Consider the following 14,273-nt stretch of genomic DNA (forward strand, 5'->3'; position numbering starts at 1 on the left):
TGTTAGACTTTCCACATACCTCAGTGATAACAGACTTTGTAGTTGAACCCCCAATCTCCTTACTGACTAGATAGTGTGGCAGAGTCATTTAGCTCCCAAAGTCACCGATGATTATGATTATTCCCCAATGATGTCAGAGGCACGGACTAATGCTTGAAAAAATTGCAAAACCTTTAGCTCATCCACTCTAGTCTGGAGGTCCAAAAACCACAGAGTCTATTTAAGTTTAAAAGCTTTATTAAAAGTAAACACATTTATTAAAATCAAGTTTGTCATAAAAGTAAACGTTTAACTGAAAATGGAAAAGTGCTTAGTGCTGACGATTAATTGGACACATTTCTTGTGGTCGAGCCGAGCTCTCACCTGGTTTGAACTTGATCCTGCTCGTGTTCTTAGAAGTCAAGCTTCTGTCTGTTAGGAGAAAAAGTGGTGCGTGTTAAAAATAAAAAGCAAGCATTCATCAGTTGTGCCAAAAAGTGCAGCAAGACAACAGCCTTCCCTGGAAAAAGGGACATTTTTACTTTAGAGTAGACAGTCACAAATTATTAAATTATATACTGTTTTTTTCACATTTCTTTCTTCCTCCTAGACCAAATATTATATAGTAGTGAGTGGTGTGTTCTAACATTATTAAATGTACTTTGTAGGTGGAACATCTGGAGGCGGGGACAGCGCGGAGGTGGTGATGGCATTGGACGAGGAGGACAACTCTGGGGAGGAGGCGGTGGAAGTGGCGGACCATTCTGTGGGGGATGACACGGTGGTGGCGGGCAGAGGTAAGCTATATATTCCTTACTCATTGAGATTGAAGACTGCAGAATGTGCTTTCTGCACGGGTGTATTATAAATAAGTGAGGCAGAATACTTATTGTCTTTCAGGTAGGAAAACATTGTACAATCTTTATGCGATGAAATAACGTTATGCATACAGCCTGACTTCCCGCTTTGCTCTATACCGAGTGCTCTGATAACACTCTATCCCCTAACAGACTGCAAGGTCAAAGAATTGTTTGTACCATGAGTACAGCTCTAACGCGCACTTTAGACTAAGTATGCACAGCAAAGATAACAACCAGTATTTCGTTTTTAACATAAGAGAACCTAGCATCTCTACTCTCCACTTACTTGCCATTGTTTAAAGTCTAGAAGTTTTGCCGAAAATGTCACAAAACTCTGATAATGAAATTCACTATCATTAGGTGTAAGGTGTATGCGTGTATGCAAAACCTGTATTTTTGTCTATCTCATTGCAGATTATGAAGGGAAATTCCCTAACAATACACAATCTGAACAAGAGTGTTTGTACACAAAAATGACTGCACTAATTGTGTGAGTACAATACCTTTATGTTTGTGAGTCCTGACGAAAGCTCCGCAGACCCTTCCAGGCCCCAGGAGCTGAAACATGTCGACGTATTTTATTAACCATACTATCAGACCTAGTAACTCGGTCTAAGATCGTACCATCTATTTTTAATTGTGGTGAGGAACAACCCCCATTAAAGAATTTTGGGGCTGTTTACCCCCTATTTTTAATATTTGTTCCTTTTTTGCACAGTTTTCTTTACACCTTTTTTCACGTAAAATCTCTGGACACTGCACCCTAGACCAGAGGCGCCTCGGGCGAGGCTGGCAAACCCACTACTTCAGAGCAGCCAATGATAACTGCCACAACTCTAGTGTGGGGCGGACGAAACACATATACCGCACCTCTCTCCAACCATAACACAGAGTTTTTGAGGCTACTCTGATCTTTATCCCTTATGCCAAAGGTCATAAGGTGTAACTAGTGTCCGTTATTCTATTTTTGATAATTGCTAACTAACCATTGGGGAACGAAAACGGAGACTCTGATCCCTTATCCCTCCTTTTGATTAATTACCGTATTATAAATAAACCAGGTAGCAGCCTCCTCTAAATGTACTTCGACTTAGCTGTGAAGTTTTTGGCGAGAAGAATCCCAATCAGATCTGGAATGAACTTGATGGATGGGATGAACGAAAAGCGAAAGAATGGTGTAAGTAAGTGTGGAAGGACGAGAAATGTAATGATGACTGGCAAAGAAGAATGATATGTGTTTGCTTGGTCCCCGAGGTGGCTGGGAAGGAAAGAATATGGTATGGTGCATGGCTCGGTGAATGATGAAGCAAGGATGGGTGGAAGGAGAACAGCCTGGGTGGGTGAAACAGAAACTGTATGTGTGCATATACTTTGAATGGATGGATGCCTGGATCATTCATAGTACTATCTGACTCTTAGATAGCATATGTGTATCTAGAGAGAGTAGACGGTCACTGGATGAACTAAGTGTTACTTTGAAGAGCATGTAACACCGCACCCGCACGTCCGTTCCAGTGTAGGAAAGGCAAGGAAAAGAAGTTGTAATTTTGTCCAAATACTACCATGAATAGTAGCAGTAGTTTGTATTGCAACTGCAAGCACAGCATATATCCGGTTATTACAGTGGAACTCCCTACCTCTCTTAAAAACTTTAGTTTAGTAGTAGTACGTCATTCATGTGTGGGAGTATCACTGTTCACTCAATAATAAGCAAAGCACCTAAAGTCATCCCATATGTCATCAAATACATCCCATGTGAAGTGATAGATAATCAGATTATTTAGCTTCTTCATTTTCCTTTTCTAATACTCATTTGCACTGTAGGGTGAAAGCTAAATTAATTAAGCAGTAGCCCTTTTAACAGAGTATTCTCAGTGCCACCCGTAATAGAAAAGTAAGAGCTTTACCACCTGCATGTACTGGACCGGTACGGTAACGCAAGTCTGTCTCACTCACCATGGTGTGCGTCTGTTTTTCTCGGGTGCAAGTTCACTGCGCTGGCATTATGCCGGCTTGCATAAGATAACGTACCAATTTTCCTAAACAAGAGAGAAGAAGAAGAATAAGACTGGTGTACTGTCATAGTCGACTGTAATGGAAGTCCATAGTGCTTGTAGAATTTGTTCCTTAAACTCCCACTAATGTTAGAGCAAGGATGAAGAAGTCGGAGGTTACATAGATACTGTCCTCAATAGTTATGTACTGTGCTTTCAATTTGCTACTTGTACTGTGACAACTTTCTGCTCAATCATTTTGTGTTAATCTTAAGGAGCATTGGTTACAGACTATGTCTTTCTTTCTTCATGTAGTTGCTCCTTCCAAATCCAAGAGACCATCAAGGAGGAAGGAGCTGGCTCGAATGGCCCGGCAACGGAGGCTGGATGCCACTGTCGCTGAATATCGGCGGCTGGTGGCCCTGGAGGAGGAGGAGACGCAGTCTTGTAATACAACAACGTCCACTGGGACAGCTGCATCCTCCTCCGTGCGGGCTGCCAGCCAGCGCAGTGCTCCAGCGGTACGGAGCCGGGCTACCAAAGCCAACCGCCACCGCCGAGCAGCAAAGACAGCAGCTGCCCCCCACAGGATTTGCAAGGCACGCCGGCGCCGTTTATCCCTCAGACAGTCCTTCCTGGAGCAGGAGGTCCTGAACTATAAGAACTTGGTGGAGGGCCTCCGTTTCGAACATGCCACCCTCCGCAAGGAGCATGATGCCCTGGCTGCTAAAGTCAACAGCACCCTGCCATAGTGTCCCTTGCCCCTTTTTTAGAGACTTTTGGTTGGTGGGAATTGGGAGTTGGGTTTTTGGGGACTTTTGAAGGACAATCGTTGGAGTTAGGGAGGGTCTTGCGGGAGATTATTTTGTTAGGGCTATAAAGATATACTTTTTGAAACTTTATCTGACCATACCTGTTTTTTACTGCTTTTGAGTCTGGTGGGTGGGGGTTTAACAGTAGGTTTGTTTTCCTGAATAGTCCTAGGACTTTAATAGTACTACCGTCAATCTCTCGTCTCTCCTAATACTCCATTATACTACCTCCAACCAAACGCTTATCTTACCTGTAATTTCTGTTTGAAAGTAGGGCTAGGCCCAGGGCTGGCTCCACGGGAAATGGCGATTAAGGTTGCAATCCAGGGCGGCTGAAATTTCCTCCTCCTTGTGGTGGTACTAGTGGTGTGACACAGTGGCAGTTGCATGGCTATGGAAAAAAAGAAAATGAAACCTGGTTTGTCCTTACTGTAGCATTACAACGGTACGATAGAGAATTTAGCAGGTGACAGTACACTAGACTACAACAGTGCCACAATGTAACCTAACAAATGGTAAAGTATTTATAGTATAACTTGTACTTGCGTAGGATTTCTTTGACATTGGCTAATACTACAAGAAATAGTACTGAAGCTGAGTAAGTCTAGAATATATCCTCGGATTCCTTCACCAGCCTGTTGCTATGACCTTATCCTCCCCAGCAAGTGTGTGGAATTATTGATGTCAGTTAGTCACACATCAAGCAAAACCACACAACCCGGGGGAAGAGGGTTAGGGTTTGTAAAATGGATAGGAATGGGGGTTTCTTTTCGGGTAGGTTTTGTTGAGAAAAAAAAAAAGCACAGCATGGACAAACAATAATTGAACATAAAGAAATTTTTTGTTACAAAGCTAACCATAAATCTTTTACGGGACATAAAGGAAGTGCATGCACTACTGAATGCATTGTTACAGAAAAGTAAGTAGTACTTTCGACAACCGTGAATGCCAGAATGCGACAGTACAGGGCTACATTAAATTAGGGTAAAGAAATAGCCGAAGTAAAATATATAGAATGGCTGTAGGGATCAATTTAGAAGCAGAGAGAGATCCAAGAAATGCAGTCACACACACTCATTGAATAAAATAATGGATACTGTATCTGTATTGTTGTAGTTGTCCTGTTGAATTTGGTAAGTAAGTTGCATGCAGCAAACAATTCCTCTTATTAGCGGCACTCCTCCATTCCAGCTGACGCTTCGTCCATCAATGTTGGTGACCAGAAGACACCCTGTACACTGCCTGCCTGGCGGATGCTAATGTGAAGCCTGACTCCATCCTTTTTTCCCCATTGCAGACTGAAACCCGGCCTGTAATTATTGAACGAAAAACAGCACTGATAAATAAATATAAGGTATGTACGCCGTGTAGTGCAAAAAGTCACACTTTGATTTTCCTAATAGACAGTACAACATTTTTGAAAGTGCGTACTCTGTCTGAGTCACCTTTTCAAGGATAAATAAGTATGGGCGAATTAATTTAGCGGATCTTTCCCCTCAAGCTAGGTGTACTGTAAACTGTGTTTTAGAGCAAAATTAGACCTTCCCAGCAGTGCTTCCACCCAGACCCTTACTAAAGCCAGTTGCAAAAATGTAGAAGACCCCCAATCAGATCTCAAAAAACGAGGCCTAGCAGAAAACTGGTGACAAAACGTACTTCGAAAGTAAAAGTAGGCCCAAAAACCCCCTTACCCACCGTGGATTGTATTCAAACCACTTGCAAGCAAGCAAAAGTATCCATAGCCAGCATCGCTCCAAGACTCGGAAACCCCCCCACCCAAACACATGCAATAGAAATACTGCTAACCCTAACGAGCCCTAAGTTAAGAATAGTGGCAGAGGCTTTCTTTAACTATGCCAAATCCCCCCTTTCCTACCATGGATTTTCTTCAAATGACTTGCAACCAAAATTACACATTCTCACGAGTGCTCTAAGACCCCAGAACTCAGTTGCACAAATCTAGAACACCCCAAAACACATGCAATCCTGCTGCTAGGGCTAACCCTAACGAACCCTAAGTTACAAAAAGTGCCAAAAGGCTTTTCCTTATGGATTTTGTCCCAACCACTTCTATCCAGTATTAGACCTTCTCAGGAATGCCCCAAGACCCGCCAACCCACCCGCCAAAAAGCACAACACCCCCAAACAGCCCAAAAGCAAAATCTCATACTTACAATATTTCTCGGCCTTCGGTCCAAATGCGCTGTGTAGCTAGGCCATAACTCCGGTTTACCACCACGGATTTCCTGAAAAGCAAATGCAATCAAGATTAGAGTGTCCCAGCAGTGCTCCCAGACCCCAAACCCACCCACAAACACCAGGAAGCCCCCAAAACAGGCCCCCGAAAACGCTACATTGAGCAAAATGTCAGAAATAGCAAAAAAAAATCAGCGTGGATTTTGTCCCAACCACTTCTATCCGGTATTAGACCTTCCCAGGAATGCCCCAAGACCCGCCAAACCACCCGCCAAAAAGCACAACACCCCCAAACAGCCCAAAAGCAAAATCTCAAACTTACAATATTTCTCGGCCTTCGGTCCAAACGCGCTGTGTAGCTAGGCCATAACTCCAGTTTACCACCACGGATTTCCTGAAAAGCAAATGCAATCAAGATTAGAGTGTCCCAGAAGCTCACCCACAAACAGCCGGAACCCCCCAAAGAGCACCTCGAAGGCAAGCAAGTCAGCAAAAACACCAAATAATTTCTGCCTCGGATTTGGTCCAAACCACTTTTATCCGGTATTAGAGCTTCCCAGCAATTGCCCCAGAGCCGTCAACTCACCCGCAAAGAAGTAGAACACCCCCACAAGTGCTGAGTCTTTCTTCATTGGGCGTAAACCAGCCCTCTGCTTTGATGGAAATAGGAGTCTGGAGGAGGAGGATAGAGGAGCATGTTCTTCTGAACTTGTGAACCTGAGGAATGCAGACTGCGGCACCTTCAAATCAATAAGCAAACAAGTGAAGACAGTTCTGCTGATGGGCTTGTTTTTGTGATTAGGTGATTAAAGTTTGAATTATATTAACTGTGCACAACAAAGAAAGACAGACACACAGGAATAAAAGTGAAAAAGGACGAAAAAGAAAGTTATTGATTCATTGTCTCATTTTCAAGGGCTCGGTGTCACGGTCCACGAATAAGAATAAGGCTTCGTCATCATACTCTGCAAATTCAGGCAGGGTGAGCTCAGTGTCACCTGACAGAGAAGAAATTCCCTCATCTATGTTGCTGTCCACCTCGTCTTCATCCGGCGTGCTTTCTCATACTCTGTAATCTGGTGGTATGAGTTGCTGATTCATCTTGATCATTGTTAACCTCTCCACATTTTTGGGCGAGAGGCGGCTCCGTTTGGAAGTTACAATGCCACCAGCAGCACTGAAAACACGTTCAGAAGACACGCTTGCGAGTGGGCAAGACAAGTAGTTTAAAGCCAGGTTGGAGAGCTGTGGCCACAATTCTTTTTTCCCATGCCAATACGCCAATGGGTCAGCATTAACATAGACCTCTGTTGAGTCATTCAGATAGTCCTTCACCATCGACTCAAGGTGCTCCTCCAAGGTTCCTCCACTTTGCTTAGCTGTTGCTGTGACCTTTTGAGAACAAAACCCAACCCGAGCTAGCCAATCCTCTTCAGCCTCCAATGTTACTGTTGTGTCTGGTGGTGCAGATGATCCGGTTGCCGGTGTCTTTAACGGCTGAGAGGTCACTTGTGCCGCAGCCACAGGTGCAGAAGTGGATTGTTGTGACTGGGGATGGCCTGCTGATGCTGATGTACTGCCTTTTCCTTCAATTTTCTGCCGTTCTCTTTCAAACCTCTTGGCTGAGGAGGCTAGCCACTGTTTGTACTTTGTAACATCTTCATCAGCAAAAGGAAAGAGTGCTTGGCCTGCCAGCGCCTTTTTGTATCGTGGATCCAGAATAGTAGCACAAATGTAATGCTGGTTTGAGTGGATCATTTTAAGACGTTCATTACCTTGTAGGCGCTCTAATAATTTCTCTGCCAGAACACAAGGGTCTTGGTTTTTTTCATCTTTTTGAAACACAGAACACACCTCCTTCAGGTGGTGCTCCAGCATGTACAACAATGGGATAGCTTTTCCCAAATTACAGTCCTCCTTGCTGACTGCACGCATGAAGAACTCAAAAGGACGAAGCATGCGTGTCAGGCTTTTAACTATGTCCCATTGCGCCGCACCCATCCTCAGGTCCTCCTTCTGAGCTGTACCCTGTGTTAGGAAATAGTGATCGAGTACCGTATACTGCTCATACAGACGCTCAAGCATGTAGAAGGTTGAGTTCTAACGTGTTGCCGCCTCCTGGATGAGTGCTTTCACTGGCATTCGACGTTCATATAGCAGGCTCCTCAGATGCTTCCGGGCCTTAAAAGAATGGCTGAAATGGTTGCACATTTTTCGGCAGGTGTCCACTACCCTGTACACTGCACTGTCTTTATCACTCAAGAATTTTTTGACAACCAGGTTTATACAGTGCGCCAAACACGGCACTCTGAAATATTCACCCAGCTCCATGGCCTTAACTACAATGGCGCCATTATCCGTGGAAACATAACCAATCTGGCGTTTTTTGGGGGACAGCCAGTCAAGGACCCTTGTGTTAAACACATCCAAAATGTTTTCTGCTGTGTGACGTTTCTCCAAACCAAACATGGCTAGTGTTGCATGTTTCCAAGCAGCTTTAAAAACTTGGTCCGTGTCAACACCTGCGTTTAGCTTTGCTTTAACCCCTGAAAAAGAGACTCAGTGTGCAGTGATCCACATGTAATCAGCGCCTGCGCCACTGGTCCACATGTCTGTTGTCAGATGTATAGTGTGAACAGCACTCTTCTGCAAAGCTGCCCCAATCACCTTCAGAACATCTTCATGTAGTGCTGGAACCGCAACTCGGGCAAAATAGAACCGGCTAGGAACCTTCCATTTAGGGCAGAGCGCTGCCACTAATTCTAGAAAACCAACCCCTTCTACAAAAGAAAAAGGGAGAAGGTCCAGAGCTAGCATTTTAGCCAGCTTAGTGTTATACAGATGCGTCAGTGGGTGGTTGCGTTCATATTGCGCTTCTGTAAACAACATCTTTTTAATGTTGCCCTGGACCAAGGATTTACGGGATGATGATGATGATATCTTCGACCCAGTTACGCTCGCTGATGAACTTTTTCGCATTGGTGTATCACTCTCTCAGTGTGGCTCACATGGGGTGTGCTGCTGACTGGGGTACTGGGTGTAAGTGAAGTGTTTGACACGTCTTCTTCCTCCTCGTCATCATCAGATGAAACATCAACGTTTTCATTACGTGCAATTCGGGCTTCCTTGATCTCCTGTAGGTGCGCAAACCATTGGACAGCGTGCTGTCTCTTAAGATGACCTCTCTGGCCTCCGGTACCATAGTTGGTACCAAACTTACCACGACTAACTCGAAGCTTACAAATGCTACAAATGGCTACGTTTTCCTTTTTTGGGCAAACACTAAAGAAGTCCCAAACTGCAGACTTGAAATGTCTTTGGGGGCCGGAGGAGGCAGCGATACTGGTGGTGGTGGTCCTGCTGCTAATGCCAGATGAAGTGGAGGATGTGGATTGCCGAACTTCAGTACGTTTTGCATTTTCACCACCACTAATTGAGGTCGATGTGGATGGAGGTCCCTTCTTGCGAGGAAGAAATATGGAAGCGGTAGGTGTTGGTGTACTAGTTAACTCCAATGATTGTTGTGTTTCCATTGCCTCCTCGTCGACATCATCATCACGCTCAGCAGCTTCTCGGGCTAGGGTCAAAATGACTCTGCTGCATGCCCGCTGGGGCTGCAGTGACCTTTATGATGACTGGCTCGTCGTCGTGAGAGGCTTCATCAGCAGCAGTATCCGTCACTTCTTGTTGAGCCTCATCACACTCCATAGCTATGAGTTTTTCTATGACCTTCCTTTTACGCTTAGGTACCTTTGTCAGATCATGGTGTGCCTCACTCTCAGACGGCCGTGATGGTTCCCAATCTTCATCCAGATCATCAGAAGTAGGTGGGCTTGAAGAAGATGTAGACACCCCCTTGATCTTTTCCTTGCTAGGGATGTGGAAGACAATGAATGATCATCAGGAGGAGTGGCTTCCTCAAATGATACCTCGGTTTGATTGTCGATTTCCTGATGTGCCCCTACTTCGGGAGGAACAACTATTGTGGGCACTTGTGACCCTCCATGCACCTCTGCTTGCGCATCTCCTTGCGCTGCCTCTCCTTCCACATGTACTTGGGCTTGTACTTGCACATGTGGTTGTTGTTGCGGCTGTGGTTGTTCAACACTTGTCGGATGAGTTACAATAACCTGTGTTGATTCAGGGACATTGCTGCTGCTTTCTTGCGATGAGCCAACATCACTGGTCGATGGTGATTGAAGAAGTACACTGACTGCCTCTGCAGCACTCAAGGGCTTTGACTTAAGTTGGCTTGGTGGTGGTGGTGGAGGCACTGAGCCCAATGGAGCGGGGGTGCTGCTCCCAGCTTGGTACCCGGCAGATCCCGCTGCTGCTGCAGGCGTCATTTTTTTTTTTTACTGCCAAAAAACGCGGCGGCCGGCACACCAGCCTCCTTGGTAACTTGCTTCTTCTGCTCCTTACTGGCAACTTTCTTGCTAGAGGAGCTACAGAGACATTTTTTGGGGCCATCTTCATCAGAGCAGGTCAGAACAGCAGGCCGCAGTTGTACGAGTTGCAGAGTTGTCTGTGGCCAGACGTGACGTCGCGTGACGTTATGCTGCACACACACACCGCTGCAGGACTTCTTCCTGGCACTGGTGGTTCTCTTGAGTCTTGTGCACCTAAAAGCAATGGAAGACAGAGGAACATCAGTTCAGTTATACACCCCAAAAAAATAAACCAGAAAAATCAGCACAATCCCATGCCCTCCATGATGTTTAAATTCAAGACACCCCACAGAAAGACTAGGCCCATGCAACACTCACTAGTCACTACCCCTGGTGAAAAGGCCACAACAACAGGCCAAAAAAATGAAAATTACAGACAAATCAGCACAATCCCAAGCCATCCAGCCCCTCCATGATGTTTAAATTCAAGACAACCCACAGAAAGACTAGGCCCATGCACCACTCACTACCCCTGGTGAAAAGGCCACAACAGGCCAAAAAAACGAAAATCACAAACAAATCAGCACAATCCCAAGCCATCCAGCCCCTCCATGATGTTTAAATTCAAGACAACCCACAGAAAGACTAGGCCCATGCACCACTCACTACCCCTGGGCATAATGGATGAAAACTAGGCAAAATGGGTGCAGGCCTGAGAACACTGCCTGTATTCAAAATGGCCCCCTCCCTCACAGCACATGGCCAGGGCCTGTAGCAGCACTCAAAATGGCCCCCAACCACATGGCCTGTCCACAACAGGCCAAAAAAACGAAAATCACAGAATAATCAGCAGAATCCCAAGCCATCCAGCCCCTCCATGATGTTTAATTTCAAGACAACCCACAGAAAGACTAGGCCCCGGCACCACTCACTACCCCTGGTGAAAAGGCCACAACAGGCCAAAAAAACGAAAATCACAGAAAAATCAGCACAATCCCAAGCCATCCAGCCCCTCCATGATGTTTAAATTCAAGACAACCCACAGAAAGACTAGGCCCACGCACCACTCACTACCCCTGGGCATAATGGATGAAAGCTAGGCAAAATGGGTACAGGCCTGAGAACACTGCCTGCATTCAAAATGGCCCCCTCCCTCACAGCACATGGCCAGGGCCTGTAGCAGCACTCAAAATGGCCCCCAACCACATGGCCTGTCCACAACAGGCCAAAAAAACGAAAATCACAGAAAAATCAGCACAATCCCAAGCCATCCAGCCCCTCCATGATGTTTAAATTCAAGACAACCCACAGAAAGACTAGGCCCATGCACCACTCACTACCCCTGGGCATAATGGATGAAAGCTAGGCAAAATGGGTGCAGGCCTAAGAACACTGCCTGCATTCAAAATGGCCCCCTCGCTCCCAGCACATGGCCAGGGCCTGTAGCAGCACTCAAAATGGCCCCCAACCACATGGCCTGTCCACAACAGGCCAAAAAAACGAAAATCACAGAAAAATCAGCACAATCCCAAGCCACCCAGACCCTCCATGATGTTTAAATTCAAGACAACCAACAGAAAGACTAGGCCCATGCACCACTCACTACCCCTGGGCATAATGGATGAAAGCTAGGCAAAATGGGTGCAGGCCTGAGAACACTGCCTGCATTCAAAATGGCCCCCTCCCTCACAGCACATGGCCAGGGCCTGTAGCAGCACTCAAAATGGCCCCCAACCACATGGCTTGTCCACAACAGGCCAAAAAAACGAAAATCACAGAAAAATCAACACAATCCCAAGCCATCCAGCCCCTCCATGATGTTTAAATTCAAGACAACCCACAGAAAGACTAGGCCCATGCACCACTCACTACCCCTGGTGAAAAGGCCACAACAGGCCAAAAAAACGAAAATCACAGAAAAATCAGCACAATCCCAAGCCATCCAGCCCCTCCATGATGTTTAAATTCAAGACAACCCACAGAAAGACTAGGCCCATGCACCACTCACTACCCCTGGTGAAAAGGCCACAACAGGCCAAAACAACGAAAATCACAGAAAAATCAGCACAATCCCAAGCCATCCAGCCCCTCCATGATGTTTAAATTCAAGAAAACCCACAGAAAGACTAGGCCCATGCACCACTCACTACCCCTGGTGAAAAGGCCACAACAGGCCAAAAAAACGAAAATCACAGAAAAATCAGCACAATCCCAAGCCATCCAGCCCCTCCATGATGTTTAAATTCAAGACAACCCACAGAAAGACTAGGCCCATGCTCCACTCACTACCCCTGGGCATAATGGATGAAAGCTAGGCAAAATGGGTGCAGGCCTGAGAACACTGCCTGCATTCAAAATGGCCCCCTCCCTCCCAGCACATGGCCAGGGCCTGTAGCAGCACTCAAAATGGCCCCCAACCACATGGCCTGTCCACAACAGGCCAAAAAAATGAAAATCACAGAAAAATCAGCACAATCCCAAGCCATCCAGCCCCTCCATGATGTTTAAATTCAAGAAAACCCACAGAAAGACTAGGCCCATGCAACACTCACTACCCCTGGTGAAAAGGCCACAACAGGCCAAAAAAACGAAAATCACAGACAAATCAGCACAATCCCAAGCCATCCAGCCCCTCCATGATGTTTAAATTCAAAACACCCCACAGAAAGACTCAGTGCACCCACCACTGAGTACCCCTGGGCAAAAGGCCCCAAAACAGCCCAAAAATCGAAAATTCCAAAATTATAGTTGCAGCAACTGTAATGCCCCAAACAAACTTACTTGTGAAATTTCTAATCCAAAAGTGATCCAAAGAAAGTCAAAAAGGCCTCAAATCCAAATATCCAGCAGCATCCACAAAAAGTAATCCTTCCAGCTCCAGATCCAAATGAAAAGTGACCAGGAGATGGACAAAGCACTGGGAGGAGCCTGCTGGACAGGAACAGGAAGTTGAAGACTGTGGGGCACTTCCTTCCTCCCACCCCCCCCCTCCCCAAAATGGACTCCTCGCAAAAAAAGTGCAGGCAAATGTCAACCTGAGGAGTTATTCAGATAAAAATCATCATTTCCAGAAGGTTTATGCTGCTTTCTGGTGGATTTCTTGTGCAGAATTGCAAATTTTGTATTTTCGCGAGTGCGAGATTGTGCTGCTCGCCGCATCTCCAAGCTCGCAATTGCGAAGTACCGCGATACGTGATCACGGCGTACTCGCGTTGACAAACTCTCGCTGTGCAAGTTGGCAAGCCGTGATTATGTAATCGCGCTCGCCAAATTCCCGCGGGATCCCGCAGCAAGATCCAAAATGGTGCAGCACTCGCAAAATGTCAAGAAAAATAACTCGGCAAACGCTGAATGACGGTAAGTTAACGCCGCGCGCCGCAAAATTGTATCACCAAGAAAAAAAAAATCCGCTGTATGCGAATTTGCGGATTTTCGGTAAATTCGCGAGCGTTCGCGGATTGCGAATTTACTGAAAATCCGCAAAATCCGCGAGCGTAACGGATTTTCCGCCCATGCTTAGTGTGCAATCTGTTTTACTGTGTCCAGTCTTTCAATGAACATCTTCATTACTGGGGTCAGAATGGGTTTAAAGACTCAAAATAGTTGCATAATAAAGCACAAAATGCTTTGGGAACAAGTGGCAGAGTTGAAAAAAGATTTGCCGAGAGCTGACGTGATACACCCGCTGAGTCATGAACATCATGGCATTCAGGTAGAAGGGAATTTTTTGGCTGATGAACCTGTTATAAATGAAATTGAGGCCCTAACATAGGTACTCTGTCTCAGAGGCACAAATCCTTTGTGTCACAGAGACAGGCAGGCCCTTTTACACAGGCAGGCCCTTTGACCTAGATTAGCCCTCCCTTCACAATAACGAGCAACAGAGAGGCTGTCCTTATCCGATCAGTGTGCTCTGTGCATCCTAAATACGTAATCTCCATGTCCAACAGTGACTAACCTACGTCACAACAGATTCTTGAAAACAGGCCCTTTCTCCAAGAACACAAATTCTTGGAAACAGACCCTTTCTCCAAGAACTCATCT

This window comes from Lissotriton vulgaris, chromosome 9, assembly GCF_964263255.1.
Source record: "Lissotriton vulgaris chromosome 9, aLisVul1.2, whole genome shotgun sequence".
Classification (NCBI taxonomy): Eukaryota; Metazoa; Chordata; class Amphibia; order Caudata; family Salamandridae; genus Lissotriton; species Lissotriton vulgaris.